At 50.1% G+C, this 7,500-nt stretch overlaps 16 non-coding genes and 6 pseudogenes across 16 annotated transcripts in view; all 22 read right to left on the reverse strand.

Moving 5' to 3' along the window:
- LOC128479528 (5S ribosomal RNA) overlaps positions 1-25 on the reverse strand; it is a 119-nt gene extending 94 nt beyond the window's left edge. The window contains exon 1 of the ribosomal RNA XR_008350398.1: positions 1-25. This exon is cut by the window's left edge and continues 94 nt beyond it. This is a non-coding gene — a ribosomal RNA (5S ribosomal RNA).
- Positions 26-229: 204 nt separating this feature from the next.
- On the reverse strand, positions 230-338 carry LOC128480600 (uncharacterized; annotated as a pseudogene).
- A 284-nt stretch (positions 339-622) lies between these two features.
- On the reverse strand, positions 623-731 carry LOC128480570 (uncharacterized; annotated as a pseudogene).
- A 312-nt stretch (positions 732-1,043) lies between these two features.
- LOC128477190 (5S ribosomal RNA) lies at positions 1,044-1,162 on the reverse strand. Its single transcript, XR_008348172.1, has one exon. It is a non-coding gene; the product is annotated as a 5S ribosomal RNA (ribosomal RNA).
- Positions 1,163-1,402: 240 nt separating this feature from the next.
- On the reverse strand, positions 1,403-1,511 carry LOC128480472 (uncharacterized; annotated as a pseudogene).
- Positions 1,512-1,735: 224 nt separating this feature from the next.
- LOC128478586 (5S ribosomal RNA) lies at positions 1,736-1,854 on the reverse strand. Its single transcript, XR_008349496.1, has one exon. It is a non-coding gene; the product is annotated as a 5S ribosomal RNA (ribosomal RNA).
- A 219-nt stretch (positions 1,855-2,073) lies between these two features.
- On the reverse strand, positions 2,074-2,192 carry LOC128477191 (5S ribosomal RNA). Its single transcript, XR_008348173.1, has one exon. It is a non-coding gene; the product is annotated as a 5S ribosomal RNA (ribosomal RNA).
- Positions 2,193-2,435: 243 nt separating this feature from the next.
- Positions 2,436-2,544, reverse strand: LOC128480116 (uncharacterized; annotated as a pseudogene).
- Positions 2,545-2,786: 242 nt separating this feature from the next.
- LOC128478587 (5S ribosomal RNA) lies at positions 2,787-2,905 on the reverse strand. The gene has a single exon (XR_008349497.1). It is a non-coding gene; the product is annotated as a 5S ribosomal RNA (ribosomal RNA).
- A 239-nt stretch (positions 2,906-3,144) lies between these two features.
- Positions 3,145-3,263, reverse strand: LOC128478528 (5S ribosomal RNA). The gene has a single exon (XR_008349441.1). It is a non-coding gene; the product is annotated as a 5S ribosomal RNA (ribosomal RNA).
- Positions 3,264-3,503: 240 nt separating this feature from the next.
- LOC128479540 (5S ribosomal RNA) lies at positions 3,504-3,622 on the reverse strand. Its single transcript, XR_008350410.1, has one exon. It is a non-coding gene; the product is annotated as a 5S ribosomal RNA (ribosomal RNA).
- Positions 3,623-3,868: 246 nt separating this feature from the next.
- Positions 3,869-3,987, reverse strand: LOC128479551 (5S ribosomal RNA). Its single transcript, XR_008350420.1, has one exon. It is a non-coding gene; the product is annotated as a 5S ribosomal RNA (ribosomal RNA).
- A 219-nt stretch (positions 3,988-4,206) lies between these two features.
- Positions 4,207-4,325, reverse strand: LOC128479562 (5S ribosomal RNA). The gene has a single exon (XR_008350422.1). It is a non-coding gene; the product is annotated as a 5S ribosomal RNA (ribosomal RNA).
- A 224-nt stretch (positions 4,326-4,549) lies between these two features.
- On the reverse strand, positions 4,550-4,668 carry LOC128478699 (5S ribosomal RNA). Its single transcript, XR_008349606.1, has one exon. It is a non-coding gene; the product is annotated as a 5S ribosomal RNA (ribosomal RNA).
- Positions 4,669-4,929: 261 nt separating this feature from the next.
- On the reverse strand, positions 4,930-5,048 carry LOC128478352 (5S ribosomal RNA). The gene has a single exon (XR_008349276.1). It is a non-coding gene; the product is annotated as a 5S ribosomal RNA (ribosomal RNA).
- Positions 5,049-5,257: 209 nt separating this feature from the next.
- Positions 5,258-5,376, reverse strand: LOC128478453 (5S ribosomal RNA). Its single transcript, XR_008349370.1, has one exon. It is a non-coding gene; the product is annotated as a 5S ribosomal RNA (ribosomal RNA).
- A 215-nt stretch (positions 5,377-5,591) lies between these two features.
- Positions 5,592-5,700, reverse strand: LOC128480595 (uncharacterized; annotated as a pseudogene).
- A 287-nt stretch (positions 5,701-5,987) lies between these two features.
- LOC128479817 (uncharacterized) lies at positions 5,988-6,096 on the reverse strand (annotated as a pseudogene).
- Positions 6,097-6,380: 284 nt separating this feature from the next.
- LOC128479573 (5S ribosomal RNA) lies at positions 6,381-6,499 on the reverse strand. The gene has a single exon (XR_008350423.1). It is a non-coding gene; the product is annotated as a 5S ribosomal RNA (ribosomal RNA).
- Positions 6,500-6,732: 233 nt separating this feature from the next.
- LOC128477378 (5S ribosomal RNA) lies at positions 6,733-6,851 on the reverse strand. Its single transcript, XR_008348355.1, has one exon. It is a non-coding gene; the product is annotated as a 5S ribosomal RNA (ribosomal RNA).
- A 218-nt stretch (positions 6,852-7,069) lies between these two features.
- On the reverse strand, positions 7,070-7,188 carry LOC128478801 (5S ribosomal RNA). Its single transcript, XR_008349702.1, has one exon. It is a non-coding gene; the product is annotated as a 5S ribosomal RNA (ribosomal RNA).
- Positions 7,189-7,416: 228 nt separating this feature from the next.
- LOC128477397 (5S ribosomal RNA) overlaps positions 7,417-7,500 on the reverse strand; it is a 119-nt gene continuing 35 nt past the window's right edge. Inside the window, exon 1 of the ribosomal RNA XR_008348372.1 lies at positions 7,417-7,500. This exon is cut by the window's right edge and continues 35 nt beyond it. This is a non-coding gene — a ribosomal RNA (5S ribosomal RNA).

The raw sequence follows: 7,500 nt of genomic DNA on the forward strand, positions 1-7,500 counted from the left end.
CTTTCAGGGTGGTATGGCCGCAGGTGTGAAAGTGTTTTATTTTACTTCTCTTATTCTGTTGCTGCTGCTGCTGCTGCTGCTGCTGCTGCTGCTTGTCGTCAGACAAAAAGAATTATAAGCCCTGGGACAGGACAGAGAAGGTGAGAAGGTTCAAATAAGGGTTTAAAGCTTTGATGATGAGCAAGAAACACATGGCAAAAAGCTCTCCCCGGACTGTGAGAAAAGAAAAAGCCTACAACACCTGGTATTCCCAGGCGGTCTCCCATCCAGGTACTAAGCAGGCCCTACCCTGCTTAGCTTCCGAGATCAGGCGCTTTCAGGGTGGTATGGCCGCATGTGTGAAAGCTCTTTATTTTACTTCTCTTATTCTGTTGCTGCTGCTGCTGCTGCTGCTGCTGCTGCTGCTGCTGCTGCTGCTGCTGCTGCTGCTGCTGCTGCTGCTGCTGCTGCTGCTGCTGCTGCTGCTGCTGCTGCTGCTGCTGCTTGTCGTCAGACAGAAAGAATTATAAGCCCTGGGACAGGACAGAGAAGGTGAGAAGGTTCAAACAAGGGTTTAAAGCTTTGATGATGAGCAAGAAACACATGGCAAAAAGCTCTCCCCGGACTGTGAGAAAAAATTAAAAGCCTACAACACCTGGTATTCCCAGGCAGTCTCCCATCCAGGTACTAACCAGGCCCAACCCTGCTTAGCTTCCAAGATCAGGCGCTTTCAGGGTGGTATGGCCGCAGGTGTGAAAGTTTTTTATTTTACTTCTCTTATTCTGCTGCTGCTGCTGCTGCTGCTGCTGCTGCTGCTGCTGCTGCTGCTGCTGCTGCTGCTGCTGCTGCTGCTGCTGCTGCTGCTGCTGCTGCTGCTGCTGCTGCTGCTGCTGCTGCTGCTGCTGCTGCTGCTGCTGCTGCTGCTGCTTGTCGTCAGACAGAAAGAATTATAAGCCCTGGGACAGGACAGAGAAGGTGAGAAGGTTCAAATAAGGGTTTAAAGCTTTGATGATGAGCAAGAAACACATGGCAAAAAGCTCTCCCCGGACTGTGAGAAAAGAAAAAGCCTACAACACCTGGTATTCCCAGGCGGTCTCCCATCCAGGTACTAAACAGGCCCAACCCTGCTTAGCTTCCGAGATCAGACGAGATCGGGCGCTTTCAGGGTGGTATGGCCGCAGGTGTGAAAGTTTTTTATTTTACTTCTCTTATTCTGCTGCTGCTGCTGCTGCTGCTGCTGCTGCTGCTGCTGCTGCTGCTGCTGCTGCTGCTGCTGCTGCTGCTGCTTGTCGTCAGACAGAAAGAATTATAAGCCCTGGGACAGGACAGAGAAGGTGAGAAGGTTCAAATAAGGGTTTAAAGCTTTGATGATGAGCAAGAAACACATGGCAAAAAGCTCTCCCCGGACTGTGAGAAAAGAAAAAGCCTACAACACCTGGTATTCCCAGGCGGTCTCCCATCCAGGTACTAACCAGGCCCAACTCTGCTTAGCTTCCGAGTTCAGGCGCTTTCAGGGTGGTATGGCCACAGGTGTGAAAGCTCTTTATTTTACTTTTCTTATTCTGTTGCTGCTGTTGCTGCTGCTGCTGTTGCTGCTGCTGCTGCTGCTGCTGCTGCTTGTCGTCAGACAGAAAGAATTATAAGCCCTGGGACAGGACAGAGAAGGTGAGAAGGTTCAAATAAGGGTTTAAAGCTTTGATGATGAGCAAGAAACACATGGCAAAAAGCTCTCCCCGGACTGTGAGAAAAAATTAAAAGCCTACAACACCTGGTATTCCCAGGCGGTCTCCCATCCAGGTACTAACCAGGCCCAACCCTGCTTAGCTTCCAAGATCAGACGAGATCGGGCGCTTTCAGGGTGATATGGCCGCAGGTGTGAAAGTTTTTTATTTTACTTCTCTTATTCTGTTGCTGCTGCTGCTGCTGCTGCTGCTGCTGCTGCTGCTGCTGCTGCTGCTTGTCGTCAGACAAAAAGAATTATAAGCCCTGGGACAGGACAGAGAAGGTGAGAAGGTTCAAATAAGGGTTTAAAGCTTTGATGATGAGCAAGAAACACATGGCAAAAAGCTCTCCCCGGACTGTGAGAAAAGAAAAAGCCTACAACACCTGGTATTCCCAGGCGGTCTCCCATCCAGGTACTAAACAGGCCCAACCCTGCTTAGCTTCCGAGATCAGACGAGATCGGGCGCTTTCAGGGTGGTATGGCCGCAGGTGTGAAAGTTTTTTATTTTACTTCTCTTATTCTGTTGCTGTTGCTGCTGCTGCTGCTGCTGCTGCTGCTGCTGCTGCTGCTGCTGCTGCTGCTGCTGCTGCTGCTGCTTGTCGTCAGACAGAAAGAATTATAAGCCCTGGGACAGGACAGAGAAGGTGAGAAGGTTCAAATAAGGGTTTAAAGCTTTGATGATGAGCAAGAAACACATGGCAAAAAGCTCTCCCCGGACTGTGAGAAAAGAAAAAGCCTACAACACCTGGTATTCCCAGGCGGTCTCCCATCCAGGTACTAACCAGGCCCAACCCTGCTTAGCTTCCGAGTTCAGGCGCTTTCAGGGTGGTATGGCCACAGGTGTGAAAGCTCTTTATTTTACTTTTCTTATTCTGTTGCTGCTGTTGCTGCTGCTGCTGTTGCTGCTGCTGCTGCTGCTGCTGCTGCTGCTGCTGCTGCTGCTGCTTGTCGTCAGACAGAAAGAATTATAAGCCCTGGGACAGGACAGAGAAGGTGAGAAGGTTCAAATAAGGGTTTAAAGCTTTGATGATGAGCAAGAAACACATGGCAAAAAGCTCTCCCCGGACTGTGAGAAAAAATTAAAAGCCTACAACACCTGGTATTCCCAGGCGGTCTCCCATCCAGGTACTAACCAGGCCCAACCCTGCTTAGCTTCCAAGATCAGACGAGATCGGGCGCTTTCAGGGTGATATGGCCGCAGGTGTGAAAGTTTTTTATTTTACTTCTCTTATTCTGTTGCTGCTGCTGCTGCTGCTGCTGCTGCTGCTGCTGCTGCTGCTGCTGCTGCTGCTGCTGCTGCTGCTTGTCGTCAGACAAAAAGAATTATAAGCCCTGGGACAGGACAGAGAAGGTGAGAAGGTTCAAATAAGGGTTTAAAGCTTTGATGATGAGCAAGAAACACATGGCAAAAAGCTCTCCCCGGACTGTGAGAAAAAATTAAAAGCCTACAACACCTGGTATTCCCAGGCGGTCTCCCATCCAGGTGCTAACCAGGCCCAACCCTGCTTAGCTTCCGAGATCAGACGAGATCGGGCGCTTTCAGGGTGGTATGGCCGCAGGTGTGAAAGTTTTTTATTTTACTTCTCTTATTCTGCTGCTGCTGCTGCTGCTGCTGCTGCTGCTGCTGCTGCTGCTGCTGCTGCTGCTTCTGCTGCTGCTGCTGCTTGTCGTCAGACAGAAAGAATTATAAGCCCTGGGACAGGACAGAGAAGGTGAGAAGGTTCAAATAAGGGTTTAAAGCTTTGATGATGAGCAAGAAACACATGGCAAAAAGCTCTCCCCGGACTGTGAGAAAAGAAAAAGCCTACAACACCTGGTATTCCCAGGCGGTCTCCCATCCAGGTACTAACCAGGCCCAACCCTGCTTAGCTTCCGAGATCAGACGAGATCGGGCGCTTTCAGGGTGGTATGGCCGCAGGTGTGAAAGTTTTTTATTTTACTTCTCTTATTCTGCTGCTGCTGCTGCTGCTGCTGCTGCTGCTGCTGCTGCTGCTGCTGCTTCTGCTGCTGCTGCTGCTGCTGCTGCTGCTTGTCGTCAGACAGAAAGAATTATAAGCCCTGGGACAGGACAGAGAAGGTGAGAAGGTTCAAATAAGGGTTTAAAGCTTTGATGATGAGCAAGAAACACATGGCAAAAAGCTCTCCCCGGACTGTGAGAAAAGAAAAAGCCTACAACACCTGGTATTCCCAGGCGGTCTCCCATCCAGGTACTAACCAGGCCCAACCCTGCTTAGCTTCCGAGATCAGACGAGATCGGGCGCTTTCAGGGTGGTATGGCCGCAGGTGTGAAAGTTTTTTATTTTACTTCTCTTATTCTGCTGCTGCTGCTGCTGCTGCTGCTGCTGCTGCTGCTGCTGCTGCTGCTGCTTGTCGTCAGACAGAAAGAATTATAAGCCCTGGGACAGGACAGAGAAGGTGAGAAGGTTCAAATAAGGGTTTAAAGCTTTGATGATGAGCAAGAAACACATGGCAAAAAGCTCTCCCCGGACTGTGAGAAAAGAAAAAGCCTACAACACCTGGTATTCCCAGGCGGTCTCCCATCCAGGTACTAACCAGGCCCAACCCTGCTTAGCTTCCGAGATCAGACGAGATCGGGCGCTTTCAGGGTGGTATGGCCGCAGGTGTGAAAGTTTTTTATTTTACTTCTCTTATTCTTCTGCTGCTGCTGCTGCTGCTGCTGCTGCTGCTGCTGCTGCTGCTGCTGCTGCTTGTCGTCAGACAGAAAGAATTATAAGCCCTGGGACAGGACAGAGAAGGTGAGAAGGTTCAAACAAGGGTTTAAAGCTTTGATGATGAGCAAGAAACACATGGCAAAAAGCTCTCCCCGGACTGTGAGAAAAAATTAAAAGCCTACAACACCTGGTATTCCCAGGCAGTCTCCCATCCAGGTACTAACCAGGCCCAACCCTGCTTAGCTTCCAAGATCAGACGAGATCGGGCGCTTTCAGGGTGGTATGGCCGCAGGTATGAAAGTTTTTTATTTTACTTCTCTTATTCTTCTGCTGCTGCTGCTGCTGCTGCTGCTGCTGCTGCTGCTGCTGCTGCTGCTGCTGCTGCTGCTGCTGCTGCTGCTGCTGCTGCTGCTGCTGCTTGTCGTCAGACAGAAAGAATTATAAGCCCTGGGACAGGACAGAGAAGGTGAGAAGGTTCAAATAAGGGTTTAAAGCTTTGATGATGAGCAAGAAACACATGGCAAAAAGCTCTCCCCGGACTGTGAGAAAAGAAAAAGCCTACAACACCTGGTATTCCCAGGCAGTCTCCCATCCAGGTACTAACCAGGCCCAACCCTGCTTAGCTTCCGAGATCAGACGAGATCGGGCGCTTTCAGGGTGGTATTGCCGCAGGTGTGAAAGCTCTTTATTTTACTTTTCTTATTCTGTTGCTGCTGCTGCTGCTGCTGCTGCTGCTGCTGCTGCTTGTCGTCAGACAGAAAGAATTATAAGCCCTGGGACAGGACAGAGAAGGTGAGAAGGTTCAAATAAGGGTTTAAAGCTTTGATGATGAGCAAGAAACACATGGCAAAAAGCTCTCCCCGGACTGTGAGAAAAAATTAAAAGCCTACAACACCTGGTATTCCCAGGCGGTCTCCCATCCAGGTACTAACCAGGCCCAACCCTGCTTAGCTTCCGAGATCAGACGAGATCGGGCGCTTTCAGGGTTGTATGGCCGCAGGTGTGAAAGTTTTTTATTTTACTTCTCTTATTCTGTTGCTGCTGCTGCTGCTGCTGCTGCTGCTGCTGCTGCTGCTGCTTGTCGTCAGACAAAAAGAATTATAAGCCCTGGGACAGGACAGAGAAGGTGAGAAGGTTCAAATAAGGGTTTAAAGCTTTGATGATGAGCAAGAAACACATGGCAAAAAGCTCTCCCCGGACTGTGAGAAAAAATTAAAAGCCTACAACACCTGGTATTCCCAGGCGGTCTGCCATCCAAGTACTAACCAGGCCCAACCCTGCTTAGCTTCCGAGATCAGACGCTTACAGGGTGGTATGGCCGCAGGTGTGAAAGTTTTTTATTTTACTTCTCTTATTCTGTTGCTGCTGCTGCTGCTGCTGCTGCTGCTGCTGCTGCTGCTGCTGCTGCTGCTGCTGCTGCTGCTGCTGCTGCTGCTGCTGCTGCTGCTGCTGCTGCTGCTGCTGCTGCTGCTGCTTGTCGTCAGACAAAAAGAATTATAAGCCCTGGGACAGGACAGAGAAGGTGAGAAGGTTCAAATAAGGGTTTAAAGCTTTGATGATGAGCAAGAAACACATGGCAAAAAGCTCTCCCCGGACTGTGAGAAAAAATTAAAAGCCTACAACACCTGGTATTCCCAGGCGGTCTCCCATCCAGGTACTAACCAGGCCCAACCCTGCTTAGCTTCCGAGATCAGGCGCTTTCAGGGTGGTATGGCCGCAGGTGTGAAAGTTTTTTATTTTACTTCTCTTATTCTGTTGCTGCTGCTGCTGCTGCTGCTGCTGCTGCTGCTGCTGCTGCTGCTGCTGCTGCTGCTGCTGCTGCTGCTGCTGCTGCTGCTGCTGCTGCTGCTGCTGCTGCTGCTGCTGCTTGTCGTCAGACAAAAAGAATTATAAGCCCTGGGACAGGACAGAGAAGGTGAGAAGGTTCAAATAAGGGTTTAAAGCTTTGATGATGAGCAAGAAACACATGGCAAAAAGCTCTCCCCGGACTGTGAGAAAAAATTAAAAGCCTACAACACCTGGTATTCCCAGGCGGTCTCCCATCCAGGTACTAACCAGGCCCAACCCTGCTTAGCTTCCGAGATCAGACGAGATCGGGCGCTTTCAGGGTGGTATGGCCGCAGGTGTGAAAGTTTTTTATTTTACTTCTCTTATTCTGTTGCTGCTGCTGCTGCTGCTGCTGCTGCTGCTGCTGCTGCTGCTGCTGCTGCTGCTGCTGCTTGTCGTCAGACAAAAAGAATTATAAGCCCTGGGACAGGACAGAGAAGGTGAGAAGGTTCAAATAAGGGTTTAAAGCTTTGATGATGAGCAAGAAACACATGGCAAAAAGCTCTCCCCGGACTGTGAGAAAAAATTAAAAGCCTACAACACCTGGTATTCCCAGGCGGTCTCCCATCCAGGTACTAACCAGGCCCAACCCTGCTTAGCTTCCGAGATCAGACGAGATCGGGCGCTTTCAGGGTGGTATGGCCGCAGTTGTGAAAGTTTTTATTTTACTTCTCTTATTCTGCTGCTGCTGCTGCTGCTGCTGCGGCTGCTGCTGCTGCTGCTGCTGCTGCTTGTCGTCAGACAGAAAGAATTATAAGCCCTGGGACTGCACAGAGAAGGTGAGAAGGTTCAAATAAGGGTTTAAAGCTTTGATGATGAGCAAGAAACACATGGCAAAAAGCTCTCCCCGGACTGTGAGAAAAGAAAAAGACTACAGCACCTGGTATTCCCAGGTGGTCTCCCATCCAGGTACTAACCAGGCCCAACCCTGCTTAGCTTCCGAGATCAGACGAGATCGGGCGCTTTCGTGGTGGTATGGCTGCAGGTGTGAAAGTTTTTTATTTTACTTCTCTTATTCTGTTGCTGTTGCTGCTGCTGCTGCTGCTGCTGCTGCTGCTGCTGCTGCTGCTGCTTCTGCTTGTCGTCAGACAGAAAGAATTATAAGCCCTGGGACAGGACAGAGAAGGTGAGAAGGTTCAAATAAGGGTTTAAAGCTTTGATGATGAGCAAGAAACACATGGCAAAAAGCTCTCCCCGGACTGTGAGAAAAGAAAAAGACTACAGCACCTGGTATTCCCAGGCGGTCTCCCATCCAGGTACTAACCAGGCCCAACCCTGCTTAGCTTCCGAGATCAGACG

This window comes from Spea bombifrons, chromosome 2 (genome assembly GCF_027358695.1).
Source record: "Spea bombifrons isolate aSpeBom1 chromosome 2, aSpeBom1.2.pri, whole genome shotgun sequence".
Lineage (NCBI taxonomy): Eukaryota > Metazoa > Chordata > Amphibia > Anura > Pelobatidae > Spea > Spea bombifrons.